The sequence below is a fragment of the Mandrillus leucophaeus genome, unplaced genomic scaffold (genome assembly GCF_000951045.1).
Source record: "Mandrillus leucophaeus isolate KB7577 unplaced genomic scaffold, Mleu.le_1.0 Scaffold335, whole genome shotgun sequence".
Taxonomy (NCBI): Eukaryota; Metazoa; Chordata; class Mammalia; order Primates; family Cercopithecidae; genus Mandrillus; species Mandrillus leucophaeus.
In genome coordinates this window covers 619367-620098 of record NW_012103532.1, presented here as the reverse complement: position 1 = coordinate 620098, position 732 = coordinate 619367, and positions in this window count along the sequence as shown.

Sequence of the window (732 nt, the reverse complement as noted above, 5' to 3'; positions counted from 1 at the left end):
AAAAAAAAAAAAAAAAGTAAAAGGAATGCAGTACTGATTCAAGCTACAACATGGATAAATGTTGAAATATTATGTTAAGTGAGAGAAGCCAGACACAAAAGGCCATATATTATATGTTTCCATTAATATGAAATGCTGTATCCAGGAGAGGCAAGTCCATAGAGACAGTAAACAGATTAGTGGCTTCCAGGAGTTACAGAGAGACGGAAATGGGGAGTGGCTCCTTAATTGGTATGGGGTTTCCTTTTGGGATGACAAAGATGTTCTGGAACTATTAATAGATAGTGGTGATGGTTGCATGATATTGTGAATGTACCAAATGCTACTGAAGTGTATACTTAAAAATGATAATTTTTGTTATGTTTGCTTTACTATGATAATAAAAATTATGGAGACCTTTTATTGATCACTTATATACCAGGTTTCACATGCATTACACTTTTAAATAATACCTCTGGCTGGTCACGGTGGCTCACGTCTGTAATACCAGCACTTTGGGAGGCCAAGGCAGGTGGATCACCTGAGGTCAAGAGTTCGAGGCCAGCCTGGCCAACATGGTGAAACTCTGTCTCTACTAAAAATATAAAAATTAGCCAGGCGTGGTGGCGGGCGTCTGTAATCCCAGCTACTCAGGAGGCTGAGGCAGGTGAATCACTTGAACCGGGGAGGCGGAGATTGCAGTGGGCCAAGATCGCGCACTTCACTCCAGCCTGGGCAACAGAGCAAGACTCT